We start from the raw sequence: 15,048 nt of genomic DNA, 5'->3' as shown, positions 1-15,048 counted from the left end.
TGCTCCTCAGTCAACCCCGTAGGTTTCATACCCGTGCAAACCACATGAAGCTCCTTTAAATGCTTGTGAGGATCTTCACCTACAAGACCAAAAGTGGGCAAGAGATGTATTAGTCCAGATTTTAATTCAAAAGTAGTAGTTGCATCTAAAACAGGAAACGTTATGCATAAAGGTACTTGATTCAAATCATGGGCAACAAGTTCTTTCAAAGTTTGATTTCCAGCCATGACATCCTCCTCTTCTGAATCAGAGTTGCTAGCAAATTGGGAATCAAAAACAAAATTGCTTTCCTCAGAATTTCTCCGAGCTTCCTTCCTTAACCTGTGCAAAGTGTTTTCTAAAATAAAAATAATCAAAATTTTTTTTTATGACAAAAACACAAAAATGCCAAAAACCCTATCAAAACGTTGTTTTCTGGCCTCAAGAGGGTGGACAAAATCTGGCGCGCTGTCGTACGCACCCAGAATTAAAACCTAAGAAACACATGCAGTAGTGTGAGTCAGGATCATTCCCACAAAGAGTGTCTAGCCGAATTTAATGTTATGTGAACCAGTATGAGGGGGGAGGGGGGGGGGGGTTGAGTAAAACAGAAACAATTTCGGGAAAACAACAATTCAAATTAATCAATCAATCAAAATAACAAACCTTGGTCTAAGTCAACATCCACTATCGGAATCTTTTAACTAATCATCGATACAAAAATAAATCAATTCATACCCCGAATATTCACCGTTGGAACTATTTTCCTATCTCTCCTTAGTTGTAATTAATTAAGAAACAAGCGATCTAATTAACCTTACTACTAAACAACCCTAGAAAAGCGTTAAAGATTTAATCTAGTGGCAGCAGAATTACTAATTCCCGACGTAGCAAATTATTAACCCTAATTGCTTCACAAGTTAGAGGAATCAAACAATTACGGATTTGATATCTAACTTAGCAATAGATTGCAACAATTAATAAACTAGTAGGCCTCCTAGTAATTAAATGCAAAAATCATGAAAATATGCATGGAAGAACATTCAATACTCAAACATAAATTGAACACTTAAAGAAAAAAACCAGATTGATCTCACAGTTTATTGATTCCGAGGTCTTGTTTCCTTCGACCAAGTTCTAAATTAGCCGCTCATGGCCATCACGAAAATTCCAAGGAAAAATGAAAATCCACCAGAGAGAAGAGAGAGGCGTGTGCGATCTCTTTAATCCCTAATCTGATCTCCCCTTAAAAACATCTAATTCGAATTCTAATTCTACTCAATCTAAATCTAAATCTCCTAAATATATTCTAAAATCCCAAAATAACCTTTATCCTAATTTGAGTAATTGAAAATAAAATAAAGTCTTAATACAAAATAGGAAAATGGTGTTTCCAGCTGTAATTTGCGTGCAACCGGTCTGCAAAACTTCTTGTAATAATCTGCCTATTTGAATTGCATGACAAGGCGGAATGTTCCAGAACGTCAGCAGTGCAGGTGCATCAACTTCAAGCTTGATTACAACCTTGAATGGGGATGTTTTGCAAAGAATGAAAGGTCTTAGGTGGAATTTCAAAGAAGGAGCAAGGGTATATTGAGAAAATATGAGATATTAAGGGTTTAGCTTTAGAAACCCTTCCATTGATTCTTCTGCACCGCCTCTTTCATCCTCAATTCTCTCAAATTTTTATTCAATTTTCCAAGGATCTTTGAAGAGCTTTTGACTAGAAATTGATACAAGTTGATCCTAAGCACTTAAAGGTGAGAATCCTTACTCTAGATGTGAATTTTTATTGTTGAAAGAGTAAGATCCTTATTGAGTTTGTATTGAAGGTTTAAGAGAAAGTATCAAGCCATCAAGAGTAGAGAGCTTAAGTGGATTCTACTTGAGCCTAAGGTAAGTAAATCCACCTAAGTTGTGATTTGCATGATTGAATGATGTGTAGAGATTTTAGATATGATTAATGCTTGAATTTCTATGTTTGAAATGAGTTGATGAATTCATGAATGAGTTCAATGTTGTTTTATGAAGGAATTTCCACCATGAGTAGGGTGGATTGTGTTGATACATTTTGGTAGAAGTATGGAGAGAATTAGAAGAATTTGAGAGGAATATTTGAGGTGTGTTTTCTTTGCAGGATGTGTGATGATTTAAAGGAGTTGAACTCCAATTTTGGATGGTTAAGAAAGAAGTAAAATTAAAGTTAGAATAGAGTTTATGTATGCACATATATTGTTTGATGAAATGCCTAAAAGAAGCATGAGTAGAAGTAGAGAACCTTACTTTATGCAACATAGCATATTTGCATTTCATGAATGCATATGAGAAAGATTTTAGGCATGAGCCATCCTTATGCATCTATTTAATTGAGTAATCACATGAGAAAGAAATATGAGAAATGAGAAAGAAACACTCTATGAATAGAGATAAAGAAAAGAACCAATTCTCTTAGAATAAAGAGAAAGAAAGAACTAGCACTAGAGAATAAAATGATTATTAAGTGCTACAGAAAAGAAAAGAAAAGAAAATAGATTGTGCAATGGGGAACTCGTGAGTGTAGAGTTACCCGCATGTAAACCGCCATGAGAGAGAGCGGTCTCCGCCATGAGAGAGCGGAATGAGAATGAAAAAAAAATTTGTATAGCCGTGAGAATACATGCGGATGAGAGCTATACACGAGAGAGAGTACACTCACATGGTCAAGGGTTCTGAATCCATGCATTGACCAAGACCGACAAAGAATAAGAATAAGAAAAGAAAAGAATAGAAAGAAAATTCATTGTTATGCTTTAATGTCTCGTCCATTCATGATTATGATATTCTCCATGGGTGATGAGAATAGAAAGAAAGAAAAGTATAGTGAGAACTAGAATTAGAGAAAGTGACAAGAGTACGAGAAGAATTAATGAGTAATGCATGGGGATTATAGAGTAGAAGATTTACTTACTAAGCATCTGTGTGCTTACTCCGTTGTTTTCTTTGTTGTACAAGACATAGGTGAGGACCTGGTCGGATGGATGTCGGCAAGCGGGGAGACTTGGCTGCACTATCCACTATTTTTTTAGAATCTTTTTGTACAAATGATGTTGCATTATGTAAAGAATGTATTTATTAAGTAAAGAAAATTTTTGGGCCCAACTATTTTGATAAATATACTTGTCTTTTTATTGATATATTTTATGAATATGATAGTAGAAAGAAGTTGTTACATTGTCTTATCTAAGGATTTGGGGTTGCGAAGCTTATGTTAAGAAATTGACTTCGAACAAGCTGAGCCCAAAATCCTGTAAATGTATATTTATGGGTATCCAAAGGATACTACTTCTACCACCCAGAAGAGTGCAAAATTTTTGTTGCTCGATCTGGTGTCTTCTTAGAAAAGAAATATTTTCTAAGAAGTACTAGTGAGAGAAAAGTAGAACTCGATGAAGTTTTAGAACCACAAGATATACTAGACGAAGGACGGGATGATGTGCCACAAAAAGTGGTTAAGCATCATGAGGAGGTTACTCCACAACTTGTGGATCAAAGTGAACCACCTCAATAGCATAGGAGCTACGTAGATCTGGGAGAGTGTGCCATGAGCCCGAGAGATACGGTTATCTCATGACTCAACATGGTGACGTACTAGTCTACCAAGACGATAAACCCACAACCTATGAAGACACTATATCGGATCCAGATTCTGTTAAATGGCTTGAGGCCATGAAATCTGAGATGGACTCCATGTACCAAAACCAAGTGTCGTCTCTGGTGGAACCACCTAAAGGGGGAAAACCCATAGGGTGTAAATGGGTCTTCAAGAAGAAGACTGACATGGATGGCAACATGCATACTTATAAAGCACGACTGGTTGCCAAAGGTTTCAAACAAGTTCATGGCATTAACTATGAAGAAACCTTTTTGTCGATTGCCATGATTAAATCCATCCGGATTATACTTGCAATTGCTGCATATCATGACTATGAAATTTGGAAAATGCATGTCAAAATGGCTTTCCTGAACGGAAACCTTGAGGAGGATGTGTATATGACATGACCTGATGGTTTCGCTCTTGATAGTCAAGCTAATAAGGCATGCAAGTTGCAGAGATCCATTTATGGACTCAAGCAAGCTTCAAGGAGCTAGAACATTCGTTTTGATGAAGCCGTAAAACAATTATGTTTTATCAAGAACGAAAATGAATCCTATGTTTACAAGAAAGTGAGTGGGAGCGCAGTAGCATTCCTAGTATTGTATGTCGATGACATACTTCTGATCAGGAATGATATACTGAACTTGCAGTCGGTAAAGACTTGGTTATCCAAGTGCTTCTCCATGAAGGACTTAGGGGAAGCAGCTTACATCCTTGGTATAAAGATCTATTGTGATAGATCGCGTAGGTTGCTCAAACTAAATCAGAGTACATAGACAAGGTACTGAACACATTCAGTATAGAAAAAAATCCAAGAAGGGATTTCTTCTGATGGCATATGGTGTCTATCTCTGTAAGGATATGTGTCTTTAACCATACAATGAGAAACATAGAATGGGGAGGATCCGACATGCTTCAGCAAGTGAATCCATCTTATATGCTCAGATTGATATCTAATGTGCATCAAGCACTTGTAGTGGATATCAATCAGGCTCAAGTGAGCAATATGTTATGTACTTAGATTGATGTCTTATGTGCATTTAGCACTAGCAGAAGATATCAATTAAATCCAAGTGAATGACATTGGATGGGTGTCAATGGGCATTCTTAAGTACTTGAAAAAGGCTTAAGAATATATATTCTTGGATTATGGAGGAAAGATGAGCTCACTGTAAGAGAATACAGTGATGCTATTTCCAAACGGGAAAAGGATGATTATAGTTCACAATTTGGGATTACACAATTTTGTCTTAATTAACTGCAGTGAGCTGGAAGAGCTCAAATCAGTGTACTACAGCGAATTCTACAATTGATGCTAAGTGTATTGCATTATTTAATGCTGTCGTGTCGGCGGTTTGGATCAAGAAGTTCATTATTGAACTTGACGTGAGTCAAAGCATTGCTAATCCAGTATAGTTGTACTATGATAACAATGGAGCCACTGTTGTGGCTAAGGAATCATGGTCTCACCAGTAACCCAAACACTTACTTAGTTGATTCAATCTAATCTGAAGGATCGATAAGAAAGGGAACGTGCAGAATTGTGAAATACCTACTAACCCACTATTAAAGTTTCTGTTGTAGCAGAAGCATGATGGGCACTTGGGTCATTCAATGTTGAGTGCATGAATGACTGGGTATAGTGCAGGCATTTGGGTCATTCAGTGTTGAATGCATGAATGATTGGCTACAGTGCAAGTGGGAGATTGTTGGAGTAAGTGCCCTAGAGCCAATCAATTATTGTGGGATTGACTCTTTGTAATAATGTTCATTAATTAATAAAAGGCATTTTATTCTATATCGCGTAAATCATTATTATTGCAATATGTATTGATATATGTCCTTAGAATGGTAGAACCATGACGAGGGTATCAAGTATTTCAAATCTTGATAGTGAGAACCCTATGAGCACATATGGTGGCCATTCTAGAAACGTCTGTAGCCCCAGTATTATTCTGAAGGAAGGGCACAGATAATACGGTAAGGCTATCATAGTGTTGAACGACCCTGTCGAAAGGCAGTGACTGATCTCGCTTGTCAAGGTTGTTTGGTGACAACCTGGTGTAACACATGGGTGTTTACTATAGGCGGATATACCATAGCAAGTTCGTACTGGACTGACCCACCAGAGGATTCCATATGGATGGTAACCCCAGTGTCTATGGAATAAATCCTCTAACGAATGGTGGTACATGTGATCCTTAGACTTGAGATCACCGGAGCACCTTGTACACCGATTGGTGTAGTTTGACACTAGCCTAACGCAGTTCTTTTCAGAGCTGTCAATACGGTGGTGATTGGCTGCATCAAGGAGTGTATCAAGACTATGGTGGATTAACAGAGGATTCATCACTCCTAGGTACGGGAGAAGTTATCTCACGACATAATTCAGTATATGGCAATGACACTAAAATTGTGGCCACAGTGGGATTGAGTTGTTGCTCTATCCAGTTTATAATACAGGTCATTGATCTAGAAACTGAATACATAATATCGAGAGTAACCGAAGGTTGACACTATTTCTATACCTTCGTCTCGTCGAGTTAACATATGATGAAAGGATCGTATTGTACGGTAACCATATCGTTGACAGGTAGCTACTTTGTTGAATCCGAATTTATCGGGTGGCCATAATGCCTTGATAGGGGCCAATCTTGGTCTTTGTATTAGTGAAATGATTAATTGATGTTAATCATGATACTATACACTACCAGTATGATGAGGAGCCTATGGGTCACACACATAGAAGATAATTTAAGACTCATGAAGAAAGAAGGGCGTTTTCGTCTTTTCAGGTGAAAGGGTATTTTGGTAATTTCACACTGCAATTAAATTTGCTGAGGTCGTAGCCTTTATTTAATTTATTAGAAAAATTAAATAAGTATAATTACGTTTAAATATGTGTTCACATATATTTAATTAAATCATCATTATTGTTAAATGTTAATATATAGATTAAATATATATATTAATTGATTTTAATTGAGATAATGATGAAATAAATATAAAATATCTAATTGGGAGTGTTTGGTAACATGGGGTGTTTGGGTTGGAGCCCAAGCCTATTCCATAAGGGAATAGGGCAATTAGACATTACTATAAAAGAAATGTGTTAATTGTAAATGAGGAGGATATTGAATATATCATTTGATTGAAAAAGAGAGAACTCCTTCAGCCCCAAAAACACTCCCATGGCAGTATTCCATTTTGCCCAAAGTCAATTCATTTGATTTTTCCTCTTTAATCTTAAAGCTAAGGAGAATCTAGCAAATCCCTCCTTAGTTCTTTGTGATTGTCTTCGTGTGGACTATGTGGATTTGATCCTACACTTGGATCAGTAGCAAAAACGTTCAAAGACAAATTTGGAGGAGCCTCCAAACATGCGTACGTTTTTCTAAACTCATGATTAATACTTTTGCAGATTCTTATTATAATAAAATTGTAAAATTATACCCTTGATCTTGGCTCTTTGGGAACGATCCTTGTGTTATGATTTTTTATTTTCCGCTACGTACATGGACTGTTTCCTAACAATAAATAGAATGCCTACAGCTGTTTTAAATTTTCTTTCTCCTTACCAAAAGTTATTCTATTTTACTTCTTTGTATTCCTCTCTTAAAGTCTTTGATTGTGCATGTTTTCCTTTTCTTAGAGACTAGAACCGACACAAATTCAATTTTCATTCTACCAAGTGTGTCTTCCTAGGGTGTAGTGTTGTCCACAAAGGATACAAGTGTCTTAGGGCTGATGGACAGGTCTTTATTACTCCTAATGTTCATTTTAATGAATATGAGTTTCCATTCTCTCTTGGTTTTTGTTCTTCATCCAATCCTTCCAAAAATGTCTCCCCTAATCACTCAGTTGCTGTAAACATGCCCACTGGAAATGTTTTTCCCTTTGTTCCTGTTCATATTCCTTCTTCCTCAATTGATACAAGCATTCCAGCTCTTGTTGAAAGTTCTCCAGCAAGGCATTGTCCTCCAACCTTCCTAACACAACTTTTAGGAAAGAGATTTCTACAACAGTAACTAATCCTTGTCCTGAAACTATTACTGACCTTCAACCATAGCATTCCTCAGAATCTTTACACATCACATATTATACTCCTTCTAATACAGGTCCAATATCTAAACACATATCTAGCACCCTCTATGACCTTAACAGTTCAGTACCAAACTGTTCAATTGAAGTAGATTTAACTAAGTTTCAATTTTCGGATTCTCATCCTCCTACCACTAGCTCTACTTTACCTACTTGTTTACTTGAAGTTGGCTTGGAACCATTACAATTCTCTACTGTTCCTACTAGCACTCAAGTTTCTGGTAATGCACACCCAATGATAACAAGGGCCAAAGCTGTTGTAGCTTCCAACAAAACTGTTCTTCTCATTTCAGGACAGTCTGCTATGCATTCTAAACCATCTTCAGTGAAAGAAGCCCTTTGTTATCCAGAATGGAAAGAGGCCATGCAATGTGAATTTGATGCATTGGTTAAGAATAATACCTGGTCCCTTGTTCCCATGACTCCTGATATGAATGTAGTTGGCAATAAATGGGTATTCAAGATCAAATTTCATGCTGATGGCTCTTTACAAAGGTATAAGGCTAGGTTAGTAGCCAAAGGATTCCAACAAACTCCTGGATTGGACTACTTTGAGACCTTTAGCCCTGTTATTAACCCTTCTACTATTAGAATCATTTTAAGTCTTGCTATCACCTATGGTTAGGACATCCAACAAGTAGATGTCAACAATGCTTTCCTAAATGGAGAGTTGAATGAGATAATTTACATGCATCAACCTGAAGGGTTTGCAAGCCTACACCATCCTTCTCATGTGTGCAAACTTCAAAAGGCTCTCTATGGCCTTAAACAAGCACCAAGAGCTTGGTTTGACAAGTTAAAACAAGCCCTTTGTCTCATGGATTTCAAAATTCAATCTCACATTCCAGCCTCTTCATTCTTAAGCATAACAACCAAGTAACCTTTATTCTTGTCTATGTGGATGATAGGCTTCATTTACCAATAAACTTGTGAACAATTTGAATGACAAATTTGCCTTAAAGACTCTTGGATCAGTGAAGTACTTTCTTGGTCTTGAAGCTACTCAAACAAATGAAGGACTTCACCTAAAACAATCCAAATACATCAATGATCTTTTCGTCAAGACAAAAATGTTGGATTCTTTCTTCTTGAATCTTAAATTATCTTCTATGCGTGTGACCCATAGGCTCCTCATCATACTGGTAGTGTACAGTATCGCGATTAACACCAATTAATCGTCTTACTAATACACAGACCAAGATTGGTCCCTAACAAGGCATCATGGCCATCCGATATATCTGGATTCGACAAAGTAGCTACCTGTCAATGATATGGTTACCATACAATTCGATCCTTTCATCATCCGTTATCTCGACGAGACGAAGGCATGAAAATAGTGTCAACCTTCAGTTACTCTCGATATTATGTATTCAGTTTCTAGACCAATTACCTGTATTATAATCTAGATAGAGCAACAACTCAATCCCAATGTGGCCACAGTTTTAGTGTCATTGTCTTATAGTGAATTGCATCGTGAGATAACTTCTCCCGTACCCGAGAGTGATGAATCCTCTGTCTATCCACCATAGTATTGATACACTCCTTGATGCAGCCAATCACCACCGTATTGATAGCTCTGAATAGAACTGTGTTAGGCTAGTGTCAAACTGCACCAATAGGTGCACAAGGTGCTCCGGCGATCTCTAGTCTAAGGATCACATGCACCACCATTCGTTAGAGGATTTGTTCCATAGACACTAGGGTTACCATCCATATGGAATCCTCTAGTGGGTCAGTCCAGTGAACTTGATGCGGTGTATTTGCCTACAGCAAGCACCCATGTGTTGCACCAGGTTGTCACCCAACAACCTTGACAAGCTAGATTAGTCACTACCTTTCGATAGGGTCATTCAACACTATGATAGCCTTACCGTATTATCTGTGCCCTTACTTTAGAATAATACTAGGGCTACAGACGTTTCTACAATGGCCATCATATGTGCTTATAGGGTTCTCACTATCAAGATTTGAAACACTTGATACCCTCATCATGGTTCTACTATTCTAAGGACATATATCAATACATATTGCAATAATAATGATTTACGCGATATAGAATAAAATGCCTTTTATTATTGATTAATGAACATTATTACAAAGAGTCAATTCTACAATAATTGATTGGCTCTAGGGCATCTACTCTAACANGGCGCAATTCAGTATATGGCAATGACACTAAAACTGTGGCCACAGTGGGATTGAGTTGTTGCTCTATCCAGTTTATAATACGGGTCATTGGTCCAGAAACTGAATAAATAATATCGAGAGTAACCGAAGGTTGACACTATTTCTATGCCTTCGTCTCGTCGAGATAACGTATGATGAAAGGATCGAATTGCACGGTAACCATATCGTTGACAGGTAGCTACTTTGCTGAATCCGAATCTATCGGGTGGCCATGATGCCTTGCTAGGGGCCAATCTTGGTCTGTGTATTAGTGAGACGATTAATTGGTGTTAATCGCGATACTATACACTGCCGATATGATGAGGAGCCTATGGGTCACACACATAGAAGACAATTTAAGATCCAAGAAGAAAGAAGGGCGTTTTCGTCTTTTAAGGCGAAAGGGTATTTTGGTAATTTCACAGTGCAATTAAATTTGCTGAGGTCGTAGCCTTTATTTAATTTGTTAGAAAAATTAAATAAGTGAAATTACGTTTAAATATGTGTTCGCACATATTTAAATATATTATCATTATTGTTAAATGTTAATATATATTAAATATATATTAATTGATTTTAAATGAGATAATGATGGAAAATAAAATATCAAATTGGGAGTGTTTAGTAACATGGGGTGTTTGGGTTGGAGCCCAAGCCTATTCCATATGGGAATAGGGCAACTTGATTTACTATAAAAAGAAAAGTGTGTGTTAATTGAAAATGAATTGATTTCTCTTTAAAATAAAAACACACAGTAGCCCCTCTCATTTTCTCCCACGGTAGAAACACTTCTTGCCTAAAATCAATTCAATTTGATTTCCTTTCTTCTTAATCTTAAAGCCAAAGAGGATCTAGCAAATCTCTCTTTGGTTCTTTTGTGATTGTCTTCGTGTGGACTACGTGGGTTCGATCCTACGCTTAGGTCGGTAGCAAAACGTTCAAAGACAAACGTGGTGGAGCCTCCAAACGTGCGTATGGTTCTAAACTCATGAATAACCTTTTGTGCAGATTTTACTTTAATATAAATTGTAAAATTATACCCTTGATCTTGGCTCATGTAAACGATCCTTATATTATATTTTTGTTTCCGCTGCGTATATGAGATCATTAATTAACAGTGGTATCAGAGCCTAGGGTACTAAATTTTACAGTTTTTATGTGTATGGTTGATAACATGTATTTGATGATAATATGTTGCCATATTGACTCTGCATAAGATCTGCCTTAAAACATGTTTTAAGAAATTATTAATCCATTAATTTTTAATTTATTGATGATCTGCATGTTTGGAATAATGGTTGATGGATTTTTGTTGAGATCAATGTGCTTGGTTGATTGCAAAATCTGTTTAGAGTGTTTTTGGTTGCTGTATGAACAAATCCAAAGCTACAGATCTGTGTACGCTCGCCGCGGCGATATAACCCATCGCCGCAGCGAGCGTTGTCCAAACTGGTGTTGGTGACGAAACCAGCGCTTGCTGCGGTGATATGAAACATCGCAGTGGCGATCGTCCTCTGGACGAGCACTGTACAAAAACAGCGCTTACCGTAGTGATATAACCTATTGCCGCGACGATCGTCCTTAGGACATTCGCTGTACCAAATCGCCGCGGCTAGAGCGTGGACGTCAGCATAACCAACGCACGCCGCGGCGATCTAACTCATCGCTGCAGCGAGCGCATTTCGAAGTGTATAGAGGCTAAAATGTAAAGTTTCAAAACTTTTAGACCAAACTGAAGATCTGCAAATTGTCAGTGGGTAAATTATAATTAACCCACTAATTTAAAAAATTGATTGTTTTTGAAATATATACTTTGTACTTGTTTGTATATTGCATGGTGCTCGGTACATGAGCCTTAGACCTAAGGGTGAATGTTTTAAAATAATTTTGGGTATGTATGGTTGTATAACTTNCGTTATCTCGACGAGACAAAGGCATGGAAATAGTGTCAACCTTCGGTTACTCTTGATATTATGTATTCAGTTTCTGGATCAATGACCTGTATTATAATCTGGATAGAGCAACAACTCAATCCCACTGTAGCCACAGTTTTAATGTCATTGCCACATACTGAATTGCGCCATGAGATAACTTCTCCCATACCCGGGAGTGATGAATCCTCTGTCTATCCACCATAGTCTTGATACACTCCTTGATGTAACCAATCACCACCGTATTGATAGCTCTGAATAGAACTACGTTAGGCTAGTGTCAAACTGCACCAATCGGTGCATAAGGCGCTCCGGTGATCTCAAGTCTGAGGATCACATGCACCACCATTCGTTAGAGGATTTGTTCCATAGACACTAGGGTTACCATCCATATGGGGTCCTTTGGTGGGTCAATCCAATGAACTTGATGCGGTGTATTCGCCTACAGCAAGCACACATGTGTTGCACTAGGTTGTCACCAAACAACCTTGACAAGCGAGATCAGTCACTACATTTTGACAGGGTCGTTCAACACTATGATAGCCTTACCGTATTATCTGTGTCCTTACTTCAAAATAATACTAGGGCTACGGACGTTTCTAGAATGGCCACCATAGGGTTCTCACTATCAAGATTTGAAACACTTGATACCCTCGTCATGGTTCTACCACTCTAAAGACATATATCAATACATATTGCAATAATAATGATTTACGCGATATAGAATAAAATGTCTTTTATTGATTAATGAACATTATTATGAAGAGTCAATTCTACAATAATTGATTGGCTCTAGGGCATCTACTCTAACAAGAGTTGTCAATACAGTAGTGATTGGCTGCATCAAGGAGTGTATCAAGACTATGGTGGATCGACAAAGGATTCATCACTCCCGGGTACGGGGGAAGTTATCTCACGGCACATTTCAGTAAATGGCAATGACACTAAAACTATGGCCACAGTGGGATTGAGTTCTTGCTCTATCCAGATTATTATTATTTAGGTCATTGGTCCAGTAACTGAATACATACATATCGACAGTAACTGAGGTTGACATTATTTCTATGCCTCGGTCTCATTGAGATAACGGATGATGAAAGGATTGAATTGTACGGTAACTATATTGTCGAAAGGTAGTTGCTTCACTGAATCCGAATCTATCGGGTGGCCATGATGCCTTGCTAGAGGCCAATCTTGGTCTGTATATAGTGAGACGATTAATTGGTGTTAATCACGATACTACACACTACTGGTATGATAAGGAGCCTATAGGTCACACACATAGAATATAATTTAAGAACCAATTTATAAGAAGGGCGTTTTCGTCTTTTTAGGCAAAAGGGTATTTTGGTAATTTTATAGTGCAATTAAATTTGCTAAGGTCGTAGCCTTTATTTAATTTGTTAATAAAATTAAATAAGTAAATTTATATTTAAATATGTGTTCACATATATTTAAATGAATTATTGTTATTGTTAAATGTTAATATATATATATAAGATATGCATATTAATTTAATTTAATTGATATAATAATAATAATAATAATTAAAATATCTAAATTGGGCTGCTTGGACAAAAGGGTTGTTTGGGTTGGTGCCCAAGCCTATTCCATGATGAAATAAGGCATAGTGTTCACTATATAAGTGCAACACTTTGTGGAATTATTTAATTAATTTCATTTCATTCAAAAGAAAAACCTCCAGCCCCCTTTTCTCTCCCATGCTAGATTGCCTTTTTGCTTGAAACAAAATTTGCTTGATTTGTTCTTGGTTCTTAAGGCTAAAGAAGATCTAGCAAATCCCTCTTTATTTCCTTGGAGTTATCTTCATGTGGACTACATTGGTTCAATCCTACTCTTGGGTCGGTGGCGAAACCCGTTTAGAGACAAGTTGGAGGAGCCTCCAAACGTGCGTATGATTTCTTAACTCTAGACTGAATTTTCTATAGATTCTAATATAATGTATAAACTGTAAATTTGTGCCCTGATCTTGGTTCTAAGGAACGATCCATGTTGTAAATAATTTTTGTTTTCCGCTACCATGACTTGATTGTTTCCTAACAATTCTTGCAAGCCTCAATAGAACTACAGTGGTAGGCCTATAAGAGAGTGTTAAGGTACATCAAGGGCATTCAAAATTATGGTTTAGAGTTCAGACCTGCTGTAAATGTTGAATGCTATGTTGATGCTGATTGGGAAAGTAGCCTTGATGATAGGATGTCTACAATTGGCTATTGTGTCTTCTTAGGGCCTAACCTTATTTAATGGAGTTCCCGAAAACAGAAGGTAGTTGCATTATCTTCCACAGAAGTTGAATATAAAGCTCTTGCTCACACTGCCACTAAAGTTGCATGGCTGAAAAGTATGTTCTCAGAGTTGGGCATAAGCTTGCCTTCTTCCCCGGTTATTTGGTGTGATAATGTAAGTGCTGGAGCCCTTGTTGCTAATCCTGTTTTTCATGCACAAACTAAGCACATCAAAATTGATGCTCACTATATTAGAGATCAAGTGCTTGCCAAGAACATTGTTGTGCAATATGTGCCTTCCAAATTGCAAATTGCAAATGCTTTAACTAAAGCCTTGTCAATCTCTCAATTTCATACTTTAAGGGACAAACTAAGTGTTGTTGCTGTAACCAGTAGTGCTAAAAGCAATATAGTTGCAGTCCCTATCAAAGTTGGTAATTCTAGTTGTATTACAGAGCATGGGACTAGTTCTCTTAAAGATGAAAATGGAACTAGTTCACTCACAGTCTCCACCATCAGCCTTTACTAATCTTGGTTATAGACTTTATTTCTAATCACAATTTTTTTTTTTTTGCATCAGAGTGTTTGATGCTGCAGAATCTTACAGTGGTTTTTGATGTTGCAGTAAAAGTGGTGTTTAACATGTTGCAGAACAATGCAATGAGTAGTGCACTGGTATTTGGTGTTAAAAATGCAGATTGGTGCACTGATATTTGGTGTTGAAAATGCAGAGTTGATATTTGGTGTTAAAAATGCAGATTGATGCATTGATATTTTGTGTTGAAAATGCAGAGTTGTGCACTGATATTTGGTGTTGAAAATGCATAGTTGTGTACTGGTCTTTTTTTTTTTTTTTTTTGTGTGTGTGTGTGTGTGTGTGTGTGTGTTGAAAACGCATAGTAGTGCACTGGTACTTGGTGTTAAAATGCATATTGGTGCACAAGTTGGTGTAATGGTGTAATGGTGTTGAAAATGCAAAGTAGTGCACTGG

Source organism: Pistacia vera, unplaced genomic scaffold (genome assembly GCF_008641045.1).
Source record: "Pistacia vera cultivar Batoury unplaced genomic scaffold, PisVer_v2 Contig437, whole genome shotgun sequence".
Lineage (NCBI taxonomy): Eukaryota > Viridiplantae > Streptophyta > Magnoliopsida > Sapindales > Anacardiaceae > Pistacia > Pistacia vera.
This window is presented reverse-complemented; position numbering follows the sequence as displayed.